This window comes from Benincasa hispida, unplaced genomic scaffold (genome assembly GCF_009727055.1).
Source record: "Benincasa hispida cultivar B227 unplaced genomic scaffold, ASM972705v1 Contig633, whole genome shotgun sequence".
NCBI classification, from domain to species: Eukaryota; Viridiplantae; Streptophyta; class Magnoliopsida; order Cucurbitales; family Cucurbitaceae; genus Benincasa; species Benincasa hispida.
In genome coordinates, this window is record NW_024064986.1 from 103,752 (window position 1) to 111,450 (window position 7,699).

The window sequence follows — 7,699 nt, forward strand, 5'->3', positions numbered from 1 at the left end:
AGATAAATCAAATGCAACGGAAAAAAAAAACCCCCGAAGCTGGACTTGTTCAGAAAATTAACACAAATACAAAACAAATACAACCCAATATAGTACAATTGGCTCTTTGAATGAAAATTCCAAACATCATTGAAATCGAAGCTCGACTTGATTAATTGGAGCACTAGTGAAACGACTTAGAACCAGATAACCAAATAGAAAAAGGCACCAAGAACTTGGAAGGTGGCATCAGAAAAGCCCAGCCTTCAACTATGACAACTTGATGACAAAGCCACCCTAAAATTTTAGGCCTCCAGTGACCAGCTTCTAAAATCAGCAAACCATGACATCAAAGCTTTTTTAGAATTCTGATGAAGAAGGGCCAAAAAACATCAAGCTTCTAATAACAGAGGACAGAGGGCTGGAATATATCTGGAAAGCCTTTGAAACTCTCCACCCAACCAAGTATAATTGTCGTTGTATAAAGACTTCAACAACCACTAGTTTTCTTTCATCCCAAAGGACTTACACACCTTACGAATTTTCTTCCACAAAAGACTCCACCACTCCTAAATTTAATATTATATCAACACTCTAACAAACTTAATTTTTATAATTTTTAAATTTGAGCCTTAATCAGTTTATCAATCTATGTGCAAGTTTTTTTATTAATTTATTTTATTTTATTATTTATTATTATTATTATTATTATTATTATCATTTGAAAGAAGAAGAAACAATTTCGTTGATGGATGAAATAAAGGAGTATAACTTCAACACCTATTGGTGATTTACAAAAAGGCTCTCTAATGGAGATTAAATAAGTAAGGCCATAATGATTAAAAAGATGTTGAGATATACCCAAAAAAAAGCTGTAGATAAAATTTTATTCATAGGAAGGAAATTTCACTAAAATCTTAATAGTATTTTTCACAATAGGCTCTCTAATGGAGATTAAATAAGTAAGGCCATAATGATTGAAAAGATGTTGAGATATACCAAAAAAAAAAAAAAGCGGTAGATAAAATTTTATCCATAAAACAATTAAAGGAAGGAAATTTCACTAAAATCTTAATAGTATTTTTCACAATAGGGACTAAATCGTTTCAACTTTGATGTACAAGGATTAAATTGATACTTATTATAGTTCAAGGACCAAATTGTTACAAATTTAAAATTCCATAGACTCAATTATTACAAAGTTGGAAGTAAAAGGACTAAATTGTTACAAATTAAAGTTTAGAGACTAAATTATTACTTCCATGAAAGTTCATGAACCAAAAGTGATTTTTAACCATAATTTGAATGTCTTAGCACAAGATAGCTAGGTAGCAAAAATAATTGTATCTAACACCTCAGCTCCTTATCAAAGTTCATTTTAAGGAGGTAGAAAACCAATTAAGGAGTTAAAAATAGGCTAAATTATACAAAATACCCCTCAACTTGGTGTTTGGGTCAAAAATACCCTTACAGTTAGTTTTGGCTGAATGTCAAAAATACCCCTGAACTTTCAAAAGTTTAAAAAATACCTTTAAACTTCAAAAAAAATTAAAAATACTTTAACTGTTAGTATATGAACAGAAACAATGAACGCACTCTTATTTCTCTCCTCTCTTCTTTGATGGCCTCTTACCCTCCTTTTTATTAATTGTTTGACATTTGTTTATCTCAAAAAAATAATAATAATAATTTATTGACTGCCCACTTCAGTTAAGGTATATAGACTATAATAAGAAGAAAAAGAATAATGGATGTGTAAGACACCTAGTATAGAAATAGTAGGACCATTAGGAGAATATTAGTATTGATATTAGTAAGGGGTATAAGGGTAATTAGATGGGAAGTTAGTTAGTGAATATTGCTATAAATAGGAGTAGGAGTTGTAGGAAGGTATGAATAATTTGTGGGAATTTCCATTGGAGAATTGAAGGAGAGAGTAGCCTTCTCGAAAGGCTAAAGTATATTGTAGTTTCATTATTGATATTGCAATATAAATCTATCTTTTACAGTTTTTTTTTTTTTTTTTTGTGTGTGTGTGTGTTCTTGAGAATTTCCTTGTTAGGTGGTATCCTAAAAAAGCGGTATCAGAGTTGTTCATCCTGGAATATCAATTAGAAATGAATCGTGATCAGTTGAATGAAGCACTGTTAGAGGTACAGAGAAATGTGAGAGCGTTGCCACAACGGCTCATTGAATCTTTGGAAAGAGATAGAGAAAGAAAGGAGAGAAGACTAGTAGAAATCAAAACAGAAAAAGAACAATCAGCAAAGAAAATATCAGAAAAACAGGAAACGATTGTAGTGGGAGTCAAATCTGAAACTTCCAGTGAGATTCCAATTGAAAGCTCATATGTGGAAGGATCTTCAATAATGTTGAAAGGCGCCGAAGAAGAAGGAATGTTGTTTGTTCCAGCAAGCAACGTTGAGGGAAAATGGGCAACGGAGATAGAAGGGAGATGCAATCGATGAAAGAAAAGAAAAGAAAGAAGGTGATGGAGGGCTCCATGACAGAGGAGAAAAAGATTAATGACTCGAAGACGGAGGAAACAAAGGAACACAATCATAAAGAAGATGGAGAAAAGAAGTGGAACCTAATCGTTGACGTCCATAACCAGTGGCAAAGGGTGAGATGGCTGGAGATAAGGATTCGATGGAACTGGAAATGCCGATCAAAGGAGGTAGAAGCATCTGGGAGAAGGGGACAAACATTACTAATGAGAAGGCGAGATGGCAGTCAGAAGAAGAAGAAATGGAGGAAGGAGCATCTACAAGCAAACACATGGTCAGAAAAGCAAAAAAGAAAGATGGCAAAAAATCGACGAAGAAGAAACGTGTTGACGATCAACAGTGGGTGAATGAAGAAACTGTCATTGATCAAGGTTGCGGAGGACCGTTGGCAGCGATGGAAAGAGAAGGCGTCGATGGTCCAGTGGTTGGAATGGCAAAGATACTAATGAACGAAGAAACGAAAAACGGCGGAAGCACTGGTGGGCGAAATTGAGGAGAGGTTGTACGTGCTGAAACTTGAAGATGAGGGCGAGCGGCAATAGACGAAAAAGATGACTTGGGGAAGAAGAAATTTTCGTGAAGAGGAGGAAAAACATGTTCATACGCACGTGAAATGGGAAGTGGTGGGGCCAGGATGGAGGGAATCAAGGGCAAAAGCATCTAATCCTGATTATGTGGGATTTACATCATCGACTGGGCTAATTCTCAAGAAAGCTATGGAGGCCCATTATTCTATTCTGATCCAAATTGAGAGGAGTCGTAACTTGCGAAAATGGGAGGAAAGAACAATCCGTTTGGTGACGGGACCATGGATTGAGCAAAGTGGTTATTAATTTGGGCCTAATAATGCGCTGGTTTTGCTAGAAGCCCACTATTATTTTTAAGGAAGATAATAATTTATAGGCCCAACGTTTGAAGAGTTGTTGGTGTGGAGCAATCCAAGTTAAAAAGGGTTGTTATATTCAATATCTGTTACATGGGCAGTGGGGGTTACTTAAGAGAAGGTTGTTGTGCTGTTTTGGACAGCAAATTGATAATGGACCTAGCCCATTAAAGGAGAATAACGCCAGTAGAAATGAAGAAAAAAGAGTGTGGAGTCATGGGATGTTTATTGGGCTTAGTCCAAGTGAAGAAATAGAAGCCCAATTTGTTTCTGAACAAGGCTGAAGAGAAGGCTATGTTGGTTCGAGTTTTGTGTTCTCATAATTTTAGAAAAATCAAAAAAAAAAACAAAAGAAGAGTGAGAGAGAGAGAAAGAGGGAAAAAAAGATGCCCAATCTTGTGATTGTGTTTTGTAAGCACACCTTGAGAACAATGTGTCTTCGAAGGGCGAAGTATTGTAAGACCCCTAGTATAGAAATAATAGGACCATTAGGAGAATATTAGTATTGGTATTAGTAACGGGTATAAGGGTAATTAGATGGGAAGTTAGTTAGTGAATATTGCTATAAATAGAAGGAGTAGGAATGGTAGAAAGGTATGAAGAATTTGGTGGGAATTTCTATTGAGGAATTGAAGGAGAGAGTAGCCCTCTCGAAAGGCTATGGTATATTGCAGTTTCATTATTGATATTGCAATATAAATCTATCTTTTACAGTTCTTATTTCTTTTTGTGTTCTTGAGAATTTCCTTGTTAGGTGGTATCCTAACAAGATGCACCATTGAATCTCAAAACTTAAATGTTTTAACGAGTTGGTTGTACATTAATAGTTAAGTATATGCTAATAGCCAAATACAAATTATTCTTTATTGTTTTGGTATGTTTTAAAGGGTGGTTTTGATTCTGGAATCCTGCGAGATCTTGTGGGATTATATGTTTTAAATTATAGTTTTGATTGTTGAGAAAATTGATATAAGAATTGGACAAATAGGAGAAAAATGAGAGTATCTATATGAAAAACAAAATGAAGATATCTATATACTTTGTTCTAAAATTGGTCTTTTCAAACTCAAAAAAACTTCAAACAAATTGACCACTACACTAATGGTAGAAGCATTTTGAAAAAAAAAAATGAAATTTTAGAGTTGCTTTTGCAATGGTTTCTATTCCTATACTAACATTAAGAGTATTTTTTTAACTTTCTTTTTAAGTTTTAAGGCTATTTCTTTATACTTTTGAAAGTTGTATTTTTTAAACAAAACACTAACGGACTCTTCTCTAAAATTATGATATTTTTTAACTATTTTTTAAAGTTTAAAGGTATTTTTTAAACTTTTGAAAGTTCATACTATATTTGAGTCTTTGACATAAAGTTCAAGAGCATTTTTTTTATAATTTAGCCTTCAAAGTATGCAGAAAGCCATTGATCTTCCAAGGAAACCTACACTCAAATGAGGCAAAATTGCAATTCAGGTGTCACTCCCTCGCTACTGAATGCTTGACTGACAGAAACCAGAGTTTGAGATGATCTAAAGATCGTAGTAAAGAACTTCTAACATTGTACTGCGAAAACGGAATGAATTTCTAAACACCCAAAACAACGAAACATCCACGAACCAACCGACCGAGAAGTTGGCTTTCGAGGAAGAGATCCGACGTAAATTTAGCTAAAAATCTTAAACAACAACAACTGTTTAGAACATTTATCAGCAATAAATCAACAAAAAATCAATGGCTTCCCAACATTAAGCCATTCTTTTTTTCTTCCCTCGCCAACCCTCCAGTTCATTTGGAACCAACACGAACAGGAACGAAATGGGATGTTCAACAACTCAAAATCAGAAAGACCCAAATTAAAAACTGAAGAAAAAATTAGTCGACGAAATGTACCTGGAAGTGATTTTAGATTTAGAGAAAAAAATCCGATGTTGGTCGTAGGCCTTCTGGTGGGAATTGGGGAGTTTTGGGCCAATATTGCAGAAGTAACCTCTCTATTTATATACACAATCTTTTTATTTTAATTAAATTTATTTTTGGTGGATTTTAAATATAAAAAAATGGGTCAAGTTATATCAAAATTTCTACCCTCCTTACAGCCCAAATACATTACAGCTGAAATACCAACAATACTAGGTAGAAGAAGATTCGTAAATATATATATTGTGATATATATAACCATTTATTTTATACAAACGATGATGATTTTGTATTTAAATTTCTTGTTTTATGATATGTACACTTATATATATATTTTATATGCATTGTGGTTTATATTGTATTGTCATATGGATATAATTATCTATTTCAATATATCTATATTTTATATAATAGTTAGTATATACCATGTTCTAAGGTATATTTAAAAATAGTCATGAATTCACTAGAAAAACCAACCAGTTGGCATGAAATTTGTTTTTTATTACATATCAAATATATTTACCAATATATTTCACATATTTGTTGGAACATTTCCAAATAAACGATGTGATTTTATTATTTTTACCTCATATGGGTGATAATACCATAAAAGTGCTATAATTTTTGGCATAGTTTTCCCCCATTTGTGTATTTCTTATGAATCAAATGCCATGTTGTAGGTATCATCCCAAGTGTCAAAAAAATCATTTGGAACAAAAATAAACTAAAAAGGAGTTAATTTGGAGAATTGGAGCATCAATTATGAAGAATAGCTAAAATTTACAAAATTGCCACTAGTAGCAACATAGCAATGCTACCCCTAGCATAGCATTATGTTAGAAGACAAACTACCCTCTTTCAGCTCATCAAAGCAGTGTCATGACCCTACCTCAATGCTCTAACATTATGCTACAAGACAATAGCCATCGAAATAGGGCAACGTAACTACGCTACCCAGAGCGTAATTATGCTACGACAATTTACGGAAATTTAAGAATTCGCGTGCACACAAGCCAACGTAACACTAGCGTTATTACTCTTCCCCTTATGCTCAAGGTCTGATATGGCAAGAGCGTGATTACGCTCTACTCAGCATCGTTACGTTGTGGCATAAATATAAAAGCTTTTCCACGATTTCTATATGGGGGATTGGATCTTCAACTCGATTTTCTCTCGACTTCAATTTTTTGCACTTTTCTTTCTTCCTTTTTCTTCCTTTTCATGTATTCTTGATTTTTCTTGATGAATCTTGAAGAGATGCAAGGTTGAAGGGGTAAGTCTATCTAGTCTAGTTCAGGTTAAATTCTTAATTTTCTTGGCATGAGGATGTTTTTTCTATAATTTCTTGTGTAAATTCTTAATTTCTTTGATAAATTCTTGTTGTAATTCGTTCTTGGATGTTGAATAAATTTCTATGTGTTGGATTTTAGAATCTTTGGCCAACTTTCTTTAATTCAATGAATGCTAGAATTTGAGCATGTGTATATGTTTGATTTCATAGGGCTAGAACTAAAGCATGGTAATGTATGAATTAGGTTAATTAGGCTAATCTTGTTCATAATTTTGCATGATTAGTTAATTTCAAGAATAATTGAAATGGTAACCTAGGCTTTCCAAACTACTAATTCAATCTTAGTCAATATTGCTTGTTCTTAATACATATAAACGATTAATGTGGATGCTATCGAACCCAATTAATTTTGGCATTTAGGATTGATTGAACTGTTTAATCATGAAATTGGGTTATGCAAACCCAAGCTTCTAGGTTGCATAGGCTCAGTTATAATTAATAAGAAACCTAAATTGTTCAATGCCAATGAGTAGCCAGGAAAATTAGGAGGACACCTAAACTAGGCTAGATCATTTAATAAAGAAATTGTGTTTTCACTTTTCAATCACTCAGTTACATTCTTGTTTTTAAATTTCTTTGCAATTAATTTATCTACAAAAACCCCCATCTGGCTACCATTTGAATTCAAAATTAGGTTAAACAATAGTTATATTTTCTGTGGATGATCCCTTTCTTGCCATCTATACTACATAATAGTGTAGATTGTTAGATTGGAGTTACAAATTTATGTGGTCCTTAAAAGTTTGATAACGACACGCATTTCTGGGTCCATCAATGGGAAGGAAGAAATTGGAGACATAAATCAAACTGATATACTACTTTCATTGTCTACCTGTGATAAATAGTGATAAACTACTATTAGTATCTATCTGTGGTAGACATTGATAGTAATCTATCACTGTCTATCAATACATAATACATAAATAATTTTTGTTCCCTATTTCCTATGATGCATACAATAATTAATGTTACTAAAAATATACTAGCTAACATATTGTTTTAATATATCTTTTCAATAGGTGGAACAAGAGTTCATCAAGGAGGATCCAATGAAAATTTAAGGGT

General features: G+C 33.1%; 1 protein-coding gene across 1 annotated transcript in view; it reads right to left on the bottom strand.

Annotated features, from left to right (window-relative positions):
• LOC120069855 overlaps nucleotides 1-5,375 on the bottom strand; it is a 59,113-nt gene extending 53,738 nt beyond the window's left edge. The window contains exon 1 of the mRNA XM_039021672.1: nucleotides 5,257-5,375. The gene's annotated coding sequence lies outside the window, so the exon portion shown is untranslated. The remainder of the gene's footprint in view (nucleotides 1-5,256) is intronic.
• Between the last annotated feature and the right edge of the window lie 2,324 nt (nucleotides 5,376-7,699).